This window comes from Loxodonta africana, chromosome 25, assembly GCF_030014295.1.
Source record: "Loxodonta africana isolate mLoxAfr1 chromosome 25, mLoxAfr1.hap2, whole genome shotgun sequence".
Lineage (NCBI taxonomy): Eukaryota > Metazoa > Chordata > Mammalia > Proboscidea > Elephantidae > Loxodonta > Loxodonta africana.
In genome coordinates, this window is record NC_087366.1 from 65,260,352 (window position 1) to 65,276,329 (window position 15,978).

The window sequence follows — 15,978 nt, forward strand, 5'->3', positions numbered from 1 at the left end:
AAGTATTGTCTTAGAGAATACATGTGGCGCCAACAACAGAATGCTGCTAGAAATGCAGGTGTTAAAGGCAATTCTGGTGAGGGCTCAGAAGGAAGTGAGGAGAGCTGTAGAGGAAGTATTGTCTTAGAGAATACATGTGGCGCCAACAACAGAATGCTGCTAGAAATGCGGGTGTTAAACGTGCTTCTGGGGAGACTCTAAAAGGAAATGATGAACCTGTGATTGGACAGTGGAGGAAGGATGATGCTTTTTATGCAGTGGCAAAGAGCTTGTCTGAATTACGTTCAAATGTTTGGTGCAAGGTAGAATTTGGAAATGATGAACTTGGATATCTGGCTGATGAGACTTTTAGGCAAGATCTTAAAAGGGTCCACATGGCTTCTCCTTGCAGCTTATAGTAAAGTACGTGAGGAAGGAGATAGACTTAAAAATGAACTGTGCAGAATGAAAACAGATTTGGAAAATTCTTTTGTATGAACTAAGGACTTGTGTCCTATAATTGTCACCAAGGACATGGCTACACAATGTTTTGTTAAGGAGATTAAGCCTGTGCTGATGGATCTAACCAACTACAACAGCAGAAAACCAATCAACTTAGACCGAAAGGGACAGAAAAGGAAAAAAGGGAAGAACGCTGTCTGCTTCTTGGAATTCTACAGGCAGGTAGCAGGCCAAAGGAGCTACATCTGTTGTCCTGTAAGAAAAGAAAAAACACCATCCCTGGAGCAGCTCTGAGATCAGCAGAACTGTTGGAAGGGTCACAGGAAAAAGGGCTACCTCAATTTCAAAGGGTAGAATCATGGCCCGCTGGGTTTCAAAGGGTAGGGCCAAGGCCTCCTAGGTTTCAAAGAGACAGATCTTCACCAACTGGGTTCTGGAGTGTGGGGCTGCTGTTAAGGTGTGCCAGGGGGATGGGGCCTCTGCCCAGAGCTGAGGGGTGGGGCTGCCATGCCCAAGGGGCAGAAGAACTGGCAGCACGGAGGGCACCATTCAAATGGACTAGGAGAATGGGGCCACCCAAAGGGGAGGGAGCAGAGTTGCCATCCCAGTGGGCTTGGAAGGCAGAGCTGAAGCCTAGGGCCAAGGGGGCTCCACCCAGAATCCCGAGGGTGTGGCCAACACCCAGAGTCTGGAGGGTGGGACCATTGCCCTGACAGTTGCAAAGAGCAGAGGATTGTTTTCCAGCCTTGAGAAGAGCTAATGTAAATTGTTCTGCTTGGTTTTGAGTTTGGCTTGGTGCCCCTTATCCCTTCTCTCCTTCCAAATTTCTCTCATTTGTAATGGAAATGTCTACCTTGTGTCTGTTCCACCATTGTTCTTTGGAAACAGATAACTTGCAGTCTAGATTTTTCACAGGTTCACAGATGAATTTTGCGCCAGGGTGGAACATGCCTCACATCTCACCCATCTTTGCTTCAGATGATTCAGAAGATGAGATTTTGGGCCTGGAGTTGATTTAAGACTTTGGGATGGTGTGATGGGATAAATGTCTTCTGCATGTGGGAAGGACATGTATTTTGGGTACCAAAGGGTGGAATGTTATGGATTGAATTGTGTCCCTCAAAAGTGTGTGTTGTAAATCCTAACCTGTATGCCTGTTGTCTTTGTTATGTTAATGAGGCAAGATTAATGTAGGATGTATCTTGAGTCAGTCTCTTTTGGGATGTAAAAGAGATTAAACAAGGAAGTAAAGAAGAAGAAAGATGGGATAAGATAGATGTCAAGACATGGGGATCAAGGAACCAGGAAGCAGAAATATAAAAGACAAGGACCGGTCTCTAGAGCCAATAGAGAGATGGAGCATTCCTGCAAAGCCGGTGCCCTGAATTCAAACTTCTAGGCTCCTAAACTGTGAGAAAATAAATTTCTGTTTTTTAAAGCCATCCACATGTGGTATTTCTGTCATAGCAGCACTAGATAACTAAGAAAACTTGGAAGTCAAAGCCGGATAAAAGAACATTTGGAAAAGAAGGTATGCCCTTAAAGCGTAAAATAAATATCCAGCCTTGAGGAGGAAAGAGCTTACACTCAAAAATAATTAAATATTGACTCAGGTTGCAGAAGCTACTGCCGCTTTTGGCCAGACTGCTGAATGACACCATTCCCTCAATGTCACATTTCAAGGTACTAGGGCATTAGGGAGAAATAACTGGAGTCATGAAATCACTTAAGCAACATCAGATCTATCCTATTTAATGGTTACTGTGGCCCCTGGGGTGCTCGAAAGCTGATAAGCCCTGGCTGGAGTCATTTTCTCCGGACTCTCAGGGAGTGAACGCATCTGCAGTCTGTCCTTGAGGACCCGTGAGAGTCTGCCCTAAGCGCTGTCTCCGGCATTGCCTCTCCCCCTCCCCAGCGGCTGACCACAGCTGCTGAGGGAAAGCACTTCGTCCTGAGCACCGGAGGCGGCTCGGCCGACATCACCGGAGGCGAGGAGGCTCGGCCGACATCACCGGAGGCGAGGAGGCTCGGCCGACATCACCGAGGCGAGGAGGCTCGGCCGACATCATGGAAGGTAGCTCAGCTGACGTCACTGAAGGCGGCTCGGCCGACATCACCGGAGGCAGCTCGGCCGACATCACAGAGCATTGGGGCTCAGGCAGCAACATTTGTCTGCGCAGGAGCTTGCAAACACACATTTCTTGAGGTGGACCTTTGCTACAAAGCATGGCCAGCAAGGGCAACTTTGATTCACTCACCAGATGTTTAGTGAAGGGCCGTCGGGTACCAGGCGTTGGGAATACGATGATGGACGAGCCCCCTGGGTCCACAGACACCCAGTCCCTCTGCACAGACCACGGTGAGGAAGCCGTGGTTGCACTGGGTGCGCCTGAGCTTCCTCAGGTGGCTAATCACTGTCCCCAGTGAAAGGGGAGAGGAGTGGGTTTGGACAGGCCCGTCCAGGTCAGAGGCCATGCTGTTCCCTGTGCGTCCCTTCAGAAACGCTCAGCCTGTCTCAAGGCTTCAGTATTTAACCATCTTCACGGGCTTTTCCTTATGGCCAACCTAAGCCCCTCACTGTGGTTTTAAACCTCCTGCTTCAATTTTCTGTGTTTGGGGGAGATGGCAGATTCTCCAAAACCTGGGGAAATAGCTCTGATCCAAATGCTGTCTCCCCCACCCCAGCTACTCTGCACTGAAAAGACTCCCTGTCCCTCCAGACCCAGCAGAAATGCCCTCACCCCAATTCTTCCAACCAGACATGATACTTTGTATGCCTCTGTGGCCAGTATCGTATCCAGCCTTGTGTATGGTACGCTGACTGACCTCAGGGCTGATATAAATGTGGACAAATGGTGGCTAATGTTAGCATGCCCTGTTAATGGGAACCAACAACTCCCTACACTGTGTCACACCCACATCAGCCCCATGGCTAGTTTCTAAGCCTTGGTTTCTTCTTGTAACATCTCTCTGAGCCTTGACTTACTCATCTGTAATATGAGGATAATAACTACTCTCTTGAAGAGCTAGGAAGAGTAAACGTGGCAATAGGCACAAAGCCTGGTACAAAGGTTGGTTGCCTTCCTCCTCTGGTGGAATGACCAGAACACCTGGGAATTGTTGGCCACATATAACAGTGATGGTGGAGGTTGTCTCAGCCGTGAAGAAAGATGGCGGTCCAAGTCATTTGAGGACCTAGAAGGGACTAGAAGCTCTTAGACTCAAAAATCAAACCCATTGCCACCGAGTCCTTTCCTACTCACAAAAGGAGTTTATTCTCTTCCCTCGGGAGAATGACATTTCCATCTCGAAGGCTTCCCTGTGAGCACAAGCCTTTTGTCCTGGAAGTGGAAGAAATAGGAGAGGCTTAGCCAGCCCAGTGAGCCAACACTGGCTTCTCGGTCATTCTTTCTGAGTCTTACTCAGTCAACTGCAAAACCAATGAGCTTATATCCAAAGTTAGTTCATGCCAATAAATCTGGTCATAAGCCCTGTGGTAGATTCAATGAACACTTCATATCTGACTGGTCAGAACTATTTCCCTACTGACCAAGGTTTTGGAGAGTTTTCCATCCCCTCCAAACACAGAACATGAAGCAAGGAGGCTTATAATTGCAGTAAGAAGCTCAGGATGGGGATAAGGAAGAACTTACTCAACTGTGAAAATAACTAAATACTAAAGGGATGAGACATCCTGGCTGTGTCAGAGCTGTTGAAGGGCCTTGTGACAGGAGGTCTGTCTACGAAGATATGTGGGTGGCTGGAACAGTCTGGAGGCAGAGGAATGAACTGTATGACCTTGTGACCGCTTTTCATAGCATGATCTTGTAGAGAATACAGCTAGCTGCAGACTCCCAGCTGAAAGCCCTGCCCCCCGCCAAACACATGCCCTCCAGACTGAGTGCAGATGGAGATAAAAATAACCCCTCAGGATTATTTCTGTCCTTAGAGCAAATGCCTGCAGCCATCACCCAGGATGGGGATGAGGGCACAGGAGGAGGGAGGTGGTGGGAGTGATGGGGGAGGGTGGGGCTGACAGCTGAGAGGAGCGACCCTGAAGAGGCAGCATCTCACCTCACGAGTGTGTGTGTTTATATGAGGTACGTGTCTAGGCTGGGAGAGGAGGTGTCCTAGTTTTCAGGAAGGGGCTGCTGTCCTTCCCAGGGTTACCTCCTTTCTGTTCCCACTACATTCTACCTTCCTGGAATATCGCTTTCACGTTCTGTTTCCTTGCCGCTAGTCTCTGTCCCCTCTGAGTAACCCCCACTTCCCTCTGCTTCCCCTTCACCATGCTGGTCAAACACTTTTATTCCCACTGTGTTCCCCATGGAGCCCAAGTTCTTCATCGTACCTTTTAACACTGTCCAGTTAGACCCCAGCCAAGCAACCTGGCCTCACCTCTCCCAGGCCTCTGTGTATATCCAGACAGCAGCAAAACTAGCCTCCTGGACATTCCACAAGCTGAATTTGCACTTTCTCACCTTCCTGGCTCTGCTCCTGTTTTCCCTCCACCTGAGTACTCTCTCCTCCATCCACCCGTTGAAAATCCCCTCCATTTCCTTACATCCCCGATTCCCACAGGCAGGCATAATACTCTATCTGTCCCTCCATGGCCAATATTATAGTCCATCTTGTGTGAAGCAGACAGGCTACCTGGCCCTAAGGGCCCATGTCAATGTGGACGATGGCGGCTAATGTCACCACGTCCTGTTGATGGCAACAAACACCTCCTTCTGCTGTCCCAGGGCACGCATCATATATTCTCTGGCCTCTAGTCCCAGCTCACATCCACGCATGGATAAATCCTGACTGACCTGCCTGCTGGCCATACTGGATGTTCACTCGAAGACAAGGCGGGGTAGGGCAAGCTTCCTATTAGTTCCAGCTTTGAGCGGAGTAAAGGCAGGAGCACAGTTTTCTGGTGCCACAGCCACCGATTCAGGTCTGGGGTGGTCTGAGGCCTGGGGCTGGAGGGAGTGGACCAATGACTAGAGCTCTCAAGAAAGTTAAAAAAAGGAAGGCCCGTCCACATATTTTTATAGTCATCCTCAGTCTCCAGCAACAGCTTTCTGTAGCTCAGAAGACTGTTCCAGCCAGGTTCTTCTCTGTCCACGCTCCTGCCCTTTATTTCTCCCTGCCTTCTTTTCTTTTTCCTGAACTGATTTCCTATTTGCAAGATACAGAGTCCCTGCTCTCAGGAAACTTCTGGAAGTTGGCATATGTCACAGTGATCAGTGAATGTCCGTAGTGCCAAGGTCTAGCTGAGGTGGTGAGACCTCGTTGATTGAGGAGGCATGTAAAGCACGACCTGGAACACATGCGGGAGGTGGAGGGGCAGCAGAAGATGCCAAGAAGAGAAAGACAAGGCGAGGAAGCCAGAGGTCTCCTTCAACTTCTCACTGTTCCAGTCTGGCCTGACCCCAGAGCCGCTGCGCTACAAACTAGACTCCTAAAGCACAAATCTGATGCTTTCACTTCCGCTCAAAAACAAGAAGCGGTCGCCATTGGTGACCCCATGTGTGTCAGAGTAGAACTGTGCTTCTGTGGAGTTTTCAATGGCTGGTTTTTTTGACATCGAGTTTATTCTGAGTCACCTCTGGGCAGACTCAAACTTCCAACTTCTTGATTAGCAGCTGAGTGCTTGAACCATTTGCATGACCCAGTGACCCCGTTCCTCTGATGTTGTTAGATGCCATCAGGTCGGTTCCGACTCATAATGACCCTATGCAAAACAGAACGAAACACTGCCCGGTCCTGCGCCATCCTTACAATCCTTGTTATGCCTGAGCTTATTGTTGCAGCCACTGTGACAATCCACCTCATTGAGGGTCTTCCTCTTTTCCACTGACCCTGTACTTTGCCAAGCATGATGTCCTTCTCCAGGGACTGATCCCTCCTGACAATATGTCCAAAGTATATAAGACACAGTCTCACCATCCTTGCTTCTAAGGAGCGTTCTGGTTGTACTTCTTCCAAGACAGATTTGTTCGTTCCTTTGGCAGTCCATGGTATATTCAATATTCTTCCCCAACACCACAATTCAAAGGCATCAATTCTTCGGTCTTCCTTATTCACTGTCCAGCTTTCACATGCATATGATGCGACTGAAAATACCATGGCTTGGGTCAGGCGCACCTTAGTCTTCAAGGTGACATCTTTGCTCTTCAACACGTTGAAGAGGTCCTTTGCAGCAGATTTACCCAATGCAACGTGTCTTTTGATTTCTTGACTGCTGCTTTCATGGCTGTTGATCATGGGTCCAAGTAAAATGAAATGCTTGACAACTTAAATCTTTTCTCTGTTTATCATGATGTTCCTCATTGGCCCAGTTGTGAGAATTTTTGTTTTCTTTGTGTTCAGGTGCAATCCACACTGAAGGCTGTGGTCTTTGATCTTCATTAGTAACTGCTTCAAGTCGTCTTCACTTTCAGCAAGCAAGGTTGTGTCATCTACATAACGCAGGTTGTTAATGAGTCTTCCTCCAATCCTGATGCCCCGTTCTTCTTCATATAGTCCAGCATACAACATACATTTGGTCAGCATACAGATTGAATACAACCCTGACACACAACTTTCCTGACTTTAAACCAGTCAGTATGTCCTTGTTCTGTCTGAACAACTGCCTCTTGATCTATGTAAAGGTTCCTCATGAGCACAATTAAGTGTTCTGATATTCCCATTCTTCGCAATGTTATCCATAGTTTGTTATGATCCACACAGTCGAATGCCTTTGCATAATCAATAAAACACAGGTAAACATCCTTCTGGTATTCTCTGCTTTCAGCCAGGATCCATCTGACATCAGCAATGATATTCCTGGTTCCACATCCTCTTCTGAAACCAGCCTGAATTTCTGGCAGTTCCCTGTTGATATACTGCTGCAGCTATTTTTGAATGATCTTCAGCAAAACTTTGCTTGCGTGTGATATTAATGGTATTGTTCTGTAATTTCCACATTTGGTTGGATCACCTTTCTTGGGAATAGGCATAAATATGGATCTTTTCCAGTCAGTTGGCTAGGAAGCTGTCTTCCATATTTCTTGGCATAGACGAGTGAGCACCTCCAGTGCTGCATCTGTTTGTTGAAACATCTCAATTGATATTCCATCTATTTTGGAGCCTTGTTTTTTGCCAGTGCCTTCAGAGCAGCTTGGACTTTTTCCTTCAGTACCATTGGTTCCTGTTCATATGCTCTTTCTTGAAATGGTTGAATATCGACAAATTCTTTTTGGTATAATGACTCTGTGTATTCCTTCCATCTTCTTTTGATGCTTCCTGCGTCGCTTAATATTTTCCCCATAGAATCCTTCACTATTGCAACTCAAGGCTTGAATTTTTTCTTCAGTTCTTTCAGCTTGAGAAACACCGAGCGTGTTCTTTCCTTTTTATTTTCCATCTCCAGCTCTTTGCACATGTCATTATAATACTTTATTTTGTCTTCTTGAGAGGCCCTTTGAAATCTTCTGTTCAGTTCTTTTACTTCATCAATTATTCCTTTTGCTTTAGCTGCTCGATGCTCAAGAGCAAGTTTCAGAGTCTCTGACATCCACCTTGGTCTTTTCTTTCTTTCCTGTCTTTTCAGTGACCTCTTGCTTTATTCATGGATGATGTCCTTGATGTCATTCCACAACTTACCTGGTCTACAGTCACTAGTATTCAATGAGTCAAACCTATTCTTCAGATGGTCTCTAAATTCAGGTGGGATATACTCACGTCATATTTTGGCTCTCGTTGACTTGCTCTGATCTTCAGACCAATTGATGGTTTGTTCCATAGTTGGCCCTGGGCCTTTTTCTGACTGATGATATTGAGCTTTTCCATCATCTCTTGGTTGCTATGAGTTGCAATCGACTCGACAGCAGTGGGCTTGGAGTGGCCTTTCCACAGATGTAGTCAATTTGATTCCTGTGTGTTCCATCTGGCGAGGTCCACATGTATAGTCACCATTTATGTTGGTGAAAGAAAGTATTTGCAATGAAGAAGTCGTTGGTCTTGCAAAATTCTATCACTCGATCTCTGGCATTGTTTCTATCACCAAGGCCATATTTTCCAACTACTGATCCTTCTTCTTTGTTTCCAACTTTCGCATTCCAATCGCCAGTAATTATCAATGCATCTTGATTGCACGTTTGATCAATTTCAGACTGCAGCAGCTGATAAAAATCTTCTATTTCTTCATCTTTGGCCCTAGTGGTTGGTGCATAAATTTGAATAATAGTCGTATTAATTGCTCTTCCTTGTAGGCATATAGATATTATCCTATCGCTGACCGTGTTGTACTTCAGGATAGATCTTGAAACATTCTTTTTGATGATGAATGCAAAACCATTCCTCTTCAAGTTGTCATTCCCAGTATAGTAGATTGTGTGATTATCCCATTCCAAAGGGCCAATAGCAGTCCATTTCAACTCACTAATGTCTAGGATATCAATGTTTATGCGTTCCTTTTCATTTTTGACGATTCATACTTCATACATTCCAGATTCCGATTATTAATGGATGTTTGCAGCTGTTTCTTCTCATTTCGAGTCGTGCCACATCAGCAAATGAAGGTCCGGAAAGCTTTATTCCATCCACGTCATTAAGGTCGGCTCTACTTTGAGGAGGCAGCTCTTCCCCAGTCATCTTTTGAGTGCCTTCCAACCTGGGGGGCTCATCCTCCAGCACTATATCAGACAATGTTCCGCTGCTATTCATAAGGTTTTCACTGGCTAATGCTTTTCAGAAGTAGACTGCTGGGTCCTTCTTCCTAGCCTGTCTTAGTCTGAAAGCTCAGCTGAAATCTGTCCTCCATGGGTGACCCTGCTGGTATCTGAATACTGGTGGCATAGCTTCTAGCATCACAGCAACACACAAGCCCCCACAGTACGACAAACTGACTTAGACACTTGGGGGTCTTTTTGGTATAACGACTGTGTATTCTTTCCATCTTTTTTTGATGCTTCCTGCGTCAGTTAATATTTTCCCCATAGAATCCTTCACTATTGCAACTTGAGGCTTGAATTTTTTCCTCAGTTCTTTCAGCTTGAGAAACGCCAAGCATGTTCTTCCCTTTTGGATTTCTATCTCCAGCTCTTTGCATGTGTCATTATAATAATTTACTTTGTCTTCTTCAGCCACCCTTTGAAATCTTCTGTGCAGTTCTTTTACTTCATCAATTCTTCCTTTTGCTTTAGCTGCTCCACATCCGTTAAGTTTCAGTCTCCTCTGACATCCACCTTGGTCTTTTCTTTCTTTCCTGTCTTTTTAATGACCTCTTGCTTTCTTCATATATGATGCCCTTGATGTCATTCCATAACTCATTTGGTCTTCAGTCACTAGTATTCAATGTGTCAAATCTATTCTTGAGATGGTCTCTAAATTCAGGTGGGATATACTCAAGGTCATATTTTGGCTCTTGTGGACTTCCTCTGATTTTCTTCAGTTTCAGCTTGAACTTGCATATGAGCAACTGATGGTCTGTTCTGCAGTTGGCCCCTGGCCTTGTTCTGACCGATGTTATTGAGCTTTTCCATCACATCTTTCCACAGATGTAGTCAGTTTGATTCCTGCGTGTTCCATCTGGTGAGGTCCATGTGTATAGTCGCTGTTTATGTTGGTGAAAGAAGGTATGTGCAATGAAGAAGTCGTTAGTCTTGCAAAATTCTGTCCTTTGATCTCTGGCATTTTTTCTAACACCAAGGCTATATTTTCCACCTACTGATCCTTCTTCTTTGTTTCCAACTTTCACATTCCAATCATCAGTAATTAACAATGCACCCTGATTGCATGTTCAATCAATTTCAGACTGCAGCAGCCGATAAATATCTTCAATTTCTTCACCTTTGGCCTTAGTTAGTGTGTAAATTTGAATAACAGTCGTATTAACTGGTCTCCCTTGTGGGCGTATGGATATTATCCTATCACTGACCCCATTGTACTTCAGGATAGATCTTGAAATGTTCTTTTTGACAATGAATGTGACACCATTCTTCTTCAAGTTGTCACTCCCAATTCAAAATGGCCAATACCAGTCCATTTCAACTCACTAATGCCTAGGATATCAATGTGTATGTGTTCATTTCATTTTTGATAATTTCCAGTTTGCTGGGTTCATATTTCATACATTCCATGTTCTAATTATCCATGGATGTTTGCAGCTGTTTCTTCTCATTTTGAATCATGCCACATCAGCAAATGAAGGTCCTGAAAGCTTTACTCCATCCAGGTCATGAAGGACAACTCTACTTAGAGGAGGCAGGTCTTCCCCAATCGTTTTTTGAGTTCCTTCCAACCTGGGGGGCTCATCTTCCCCCACGTGTCTGTCAGTTTTTTGTACTGTGAGGGCTTGCATGTTGCTGTGATGCTGGAAGCTATGCCACCGGTATCTAGATACCAGCAGGGTCACCCATGGAGGACAGGTTTCAGCTGAGTTTCCAGACTAAGACAGACTGGCAGTCTACTTCCGAAAAGCATTAGCCAGTAAAAACCTTATGCATAGCAGCGGAACATTGTCCCTCTGATACTGGTTTCTTATTAGGTTGGTTGCAAGCTCATGTTCCCCCTCTCCTGCCCCTTACCCCCAAGTTCTTTTAATCTGCTTTCATCTACAGCTTCCACTCCAGAAGCTTTGGACCACAGAACCTCCTCTGTGTGGCTGGTCCTGAAATGGGTAACAACCTCAGGCATCAGAAGCCTTGTTTTCAGCCTTATAGATGGTAAAAGAAGAAGGCCAAACTGAGTTCTTGTCCAGGGTTCCCTTAGCTGAACTTAAAACAAAAAACCCCAGTGCCGTCAAGTCAATTCTGAAATAAAGCTGAACTTATGTCCTTAAAATATAGTGAAAAATTAATCTTTGCGTTTTCCTTTGGGGCCCTTCCCAGTATACGATCTTTCCCTAGTCAGAGGCATCCACAATGCCCCAGGAAGTGGAGGGTTAAATCAAAAATGCAAAGACAAAATGTCTTTCTCACATCCAAAATAAGGTTTGTTTTTGTGTGCTATGGAGTCAATTCCAACTCATAGCGATCCCATAGGACTGAGTAGAGCTGCCCCACAAGGTTTCCAAGGCTGAAATCTTTATGGAAGTAGATTGCCACATCTTTCTCCCACAGAGCAGTGGTGGGTTCAGTTAACAGCCCAGCACTTAACAACTGTGCCACCAAGGCTCCTTCCAAAACAAGATACTGAGAATAAAAAGGCATAGAGCTTTGCTATAAAAATAGACCAGAGGAAGAACAGTGGGATGGTCACAGCCACTTTAGACATGCTGTCTTTCTCTTTGCTCCGAGCCTCAGTACCTTGGTGCATACTTTGCCCTCACCGTGCCAAGCTCTCTCCTTAGTTCTGCCCAGCAAACTCCAGTCCATCTTTTAGGACTTGCCCAGGCAAAAGTCCTCCTATCCAGGAAGCTTTCCCTGAAATTTCCACAGAGCTGGGTGCTATCCTAGCCTTCTGGTCTACTCTCTGTTAAAACACTCAGGTTCTTGTAACTTCTTGTTTGTATATCTGTCTCCTTTTCTAGGCTGTTAAACACACAAAGAGAAGGACTGGGTGTCCTTTATCTTTGTAATCCTGGTGCCCAGCATGGTGCCTATTTCAAATTACCTAGCCTTAATATGGAGTCCCTGGGGGGCTGCTATGGATTGAATTGTGTCTTTCAAAAATGCGTATCACCTTGTCTAGGCCATGGTGCCCAGGTTTGTGTGGTTGTCCATTTTGTGATCTGATGTGATTATCCCATGTGTTGTAACTCCCACCTCTATGACATTAATGAGGCAGGATTAGAGGCAGTTATGTTAATTATGCAGGGTTCAATCTGCAGGATTAGGTTGTATTTTGAATCAATCTCTTTTGAGATATAAAAGAGAGAATGGAGCAGAGAGGAGTGGAACTCATGTCACCAAGAAATAAGAGTCAGGAGTGGAGTGTGCCCTTTGGACCTGGGGTCCCTGAACTGAGAAGCTCCTAGACCAGGGGAAGATTGATGACAAGAACCTTCCCCCGGAGCCAACAGGGAGAGAAAGTCTTCCCCTGGAGCTAGTGCACCGAATTTGGACTTCTAGCCTCCTAGACTATGAAAGAATAAGTTTCTGTTTGTTAAAGCCATCCACTTGTGGTATTTCTGTTATAGCAGCTCTAGGTGACTAAGACAGTGATAAAAATGGTTAAACACTTAGCTGCTAACCGAAGGGCTCATGGTTCAAGCCCACCCACAGGTGCCTTCAAAGAAAGGCCTGGTGATCTACTTCCAAAATATCAGCCATTGAAAACCCTATGGAAATTATTGCCATAACAGGGAACACAACAAAGTCCTGGACAGAGCAGGAGAAAAATGTAGAACAGGACTCAAATTCCACAAAAAGACCAGCCTTCACGGTCTGACAGAGACTGGTGGAACCCCCCGCAAACCCCAGGCGCACTGTTAACCCAGAACTGAAACCATTCCCAAAGGCTACTCTTCAAACAAAGATTAGGCAGGACTAGAAAAGAAACAAACAAAAAAGTACATGTGAGGAATGTGCTTCTTAGTTCAATCAGATATATGAGACCAAATGGGCAGCTCCTGTCCAAAAGCGGGAGGAGAAGGCAGGAAGGGACGGGAACTGGTCGAATGGACACAGGGAACCGGGGTAGAAAGGGGGAGTGTGCTGTCACATTGTGGGGATTGCAGCTAATGTCAAAAAAACTGTGTGTATAATTTTTTGTATGAGAAATTGAGCTGTAAACTTTCACATAGAGCACAATAAAAAAAAAAAAACACCCTACTCTGACACACATAGGGTCCCTATGAGTCAGGAGTGACTGGATGGCAACTGTGTAGAGGGCAGTGGTGGTTGGCTCAGTGGTAGAATCCTCGCCTTCCATGCAGGAGACCCGGGTTTGATTCTGGACAGTGCACCTAATGCTCTCTGTCAGTGGGAGCTTGCAAGCTTCTATGATGCTGAACAGGTTTCCAGACTAAGACTAGGAAGAAAGTCTGGCAGTCTACTTCCGAAAATCAGCCAATGAAAACCCTGTTCATCACAATGTCCCAGTCCTCAACTGATTATGGATGTGGTGCAGGACCAGGCATTGCGCATGTATCTAACTAGCAGTAATGACAACAAGCTTTCATGCAGGAAACCCAGCCACCGAGAGCTGATCGCAAACACGTGAGCTATTGCCAGCAAGCCCTGGGCATTTCTAGCTCTCAGTCCTCACACACCTCGATAGCAGGTAGCCCTAAGCAGTGCTCAAAGGGCCCAGCCCTCCCTGCTGTGCACTCTGGATGCTAAGTGACACAGCGGCCTCCACCACAGCCCTGCAGGTCCTAGGCAAGTGGAGGAGCCTGGACCTGCAGCCCCAAGGAGGAGCCAGACTTGGGCTTAGCTCCTTTGCTACTGGGAGGAGCCTTGTCACCACTGTCTCTGGGCTTCAGTTTCTCCAGCTGCCCTGTGGTCCTGGGTCCTAATTAGAAAGCTCTTGGAGATTCCTGAAAGGACCATTATTGTGTAACAGTCAAGGGGTGTTATGTCACAGTGGTAAAGAGCCCTGGCAAATAATGCAAACCAGGAGTAATAAAGGCACTTATCCCTGAGGCACATTGATGTAAACCACAAAAGCTCCTTGGAACAGGGCTAGAGAATTGTAAAAGCCTGAATAATCAACAACCCCTGTGGGAGGGAGCCCTAGCCAGGCTGTTGTGGAGAGTTCATTTGGTCCTTGTTGGTAGGCTTGTTTTTTTTCCCTCAGGTGTTCTCAGTTAGTAAGGTTTCCTGCTGCTGGAGGCCAGCCTGCCTGCTAGGTTCTGGGAAGAAACTACTTTACTTCCACACCCCTTGCATAGGAAGCAAATAATTGGCCTTAGTACATTTCAGTAGTTTTCATTCTCTGTATGATGAAAACAAGTCTCCAGATAATAAAAACTTCACCACTGCTTTCAGGCATAGCAGGCAGGGCACCTGGATCACACCTTGGCCCAGCATTGCTACCCCAAATCAACAGCTTCACTCAGATGCATGCGTCTCTGAAAAACAGACGTCACCCTAACAAAAATACTACCCTGAGGTGGAGAAGGATGCTGAAAGATGGCTTCGAGAGTAGAAAGGGCAGAGCCTGCAAAAAAAAAAAAAAGGAATGGTGACCCCGCACAAACACCTAAAACTTCTGAACGGCAAAAACACCATAAGTCAAAGTAAAAGATATTGTAGGGAAACTATTTACGACATCCCAACACACCAGTGGGTAGTATTCTCAATATATAACCAAGCCAGTTGCTGTCAAGTTGATTGCGACTCGTGGCAACCCCATAAAGGCCTTTTAAAAGTCATTAAAAGAACAACACCCCAACAGAAAAATGGGCTGAGGGCACAAAGAATCCACAAAAGAAAAAGTGCAAATGTTCAGTGAACAGCTAAAAAATGTAATAAAAGAAATGCAAATGTAAACGATGAGATTTGTTTTTTTACCTCTCAGAATAGCAAGGATGTTTCTTACAGGGCTAAGTGGGTGCGTCACATCTGACATTACTTACCAGACCTAGTAATAAGCAAACTCTGTGGCCCTGCCATTCCATTCCTGATTTCTCCTGAAGAAACTTTTATATCTTGGCAAAAGGAGACACGTTTGAGAGTGTTTAACCTCCCTGTTCGTAATAGCAAAGGTTGAAAGAAACTCCTCCGTAGGTAAGTGGATATATAAACGGTGATATATTCACACGATGGAATACTACACAGCAGTGATAATGAGTGAATTACAGTGACACACACATCCACACGGATGACTCAGGAACACGATGTTGAGTGTATACAGTAAGTCACTATGATTCCCTCAATACGAATGTGGTGATATGAGAAGTCAGAACAGTGGTTCCTTTTGGAGTGAAGCAGTGACTGGGAGGCAGGACCCCCTGGTGGCGCCAATGGTTAACGTGCTTAGCCACTACATGAAAGGTTGGCAGTTCAAATCCACCCAGAGGTGCCTCGGAAGAAAGGTCTGGAGACCCGATTCTGAAAGATCACAGCCTTGAAAGCCCTGTGGAGCAGAGTTCTACTCTGCACATATGGGGTCACCATGAGTGGAATTGACTCAACAGTAAATAGTTTTGTTTTTTTTTAAAGAACTGGAAGGGGCCCAAGGGGAGTTTCTGGTGAGACTAACAATGTTCTGCCTTGATCCAGGAAATTCATCAAGCTGAACAATTACACACTTTTTCTATGTATGGTATATTTTAATCACAAATGTTTTCAAAAAGCAAGTCATAAAAGAATACATAAAGTGTAATTTCATTTATATGAAACAAAAACATGAAAATTGAGTCATGTATCGTTAAGGAATGCAAGCATCTATGGTAAAACTAAAGGAATGACAGAGACACAACTCAGAACTACGGATTCTTCTGGGGAAGAGGGCGGGTGGGACTGGAAGGCACCACAGGGGCCCTTAGGGGATTGGTGGTGTCCTAGCTCTTAAGCTAGGTGGAGGGTTATTAGTTTATATATTCTTCACATGTTAGAAATATTGCTTTATGTATTTAAAATAATACATTAAATAATTTCTAAAGATTATTTTTTAAAG